The 888-nt window shown below is 41.1% G+C and overlaps 1 protein-coding gene across 1 annotated transcript in view; it reads left to right on the top strand.

Annotated features, from left to right (window-relative positions):
• The first annotated feature begins 330 nt into the window (after positions 1–330).
• Positions 331–888, top strand: part of ARHGEF17 (Rho guanine nucleotide exchange factor 17) — a 143,435-nt gene continuing 142,877 nt past the window's right edge. The window contains exon 1 of the mRNA XM_072398630.1: positions 331–463. The gene's annotated coding sequence lies outside the window, so the exon portion shown is untranslated. The remainder of the gene's footprint in view (positions 464–888) is intronic.

The following is an 888-nucleotide window of genomic DNA, read 5'->3' as shown; positions in this document are numbered from 1 at the left end:
AAAGCAATATTTTTAAACACTGCATTTAAAACCTAAAATGTTTGGTCTGTAAATACACACTTTACTTTCCCTTTAAGTATTCTGTACTCTCTCTGGATTGTGCAAACTGTGCAAGCTCCATGGATGAATCCACAGGGCAGACAAAGGGTTAAACCTATTCAACTGTGCAATGTAGGAGCTGGGACTGGCGCATTCCATCTGAGTGCACAAATAGGGGAGGAGGGGGGACTTCCTGTATCCCAGGCAGGAGGGGAAACTTTGCAGCATGCCCACATTGCAACAATTAGGGGCTGCTTTGTGTGCACTGAGCACAGGGGGACTGTGACTGCCATCATCACTAACTTTTATCCTGGAGTGTGTGAAGTTTTGGGGATCCATGCCCCCCTTTGCCATGACAATGGTGCACACACATTCCTGGGCTCTATAGAGCTCTGAAACCCAGACTGCAGGAGAGATTTGAAGGGTAAGGAGTTGTGTTCACTGTCTTTTGTATTTGTTAATAGGAAACAATGCAAACTTTGTACCTGGACCCATTCTCCTTTCATTTCTGCATGCTTTGCTTCTATCTTTTCAGCTTTTCCTAATTTGCAAACTAAATAGTTTTACTTTACCTTTTCTTACAATTAGCAATTTTTATTATGTTATGTTTTTGTTGTTCCTTAATGTGTTCTGCACTTTTTTTTTAATTTTTTTATCTGATGTTCTTTTTTATGTAGGTACCAGGGATCAGTTCACAAGAATATGGAAGTATTTTTAATTCATTCCTTTTTGACCCCTCATGTCAGACATCAGGGGCTGCTTTGGGGTTGCAAAATATTTTGCAATTTGCAGCTCACCCACTGAGATACAGGTCCCCCTTGGAAGGGGGAGACATGACATCATAAGTAA

Source organism: Pyxicephalus adspersus, chromosome 1 (assembly GCF_032062135.1).
Source record: "Pyxicephalus adspersus chromosome 1, UCB_Pads_2.0, whole genome shotgun sequence".
Taxonomy (NCBI): Eukaryota; Metazoa; Chordata; class Amphibia; order Anura; family Pyxicephalidae; genus Pyxicephalus; species Pyxicephalus adspersus.
The sequence above is the reverse complement of the archived record's forward strand: the minus strand, read 5'-3'. Positions and strand labels throughout refer to the sequence as shown.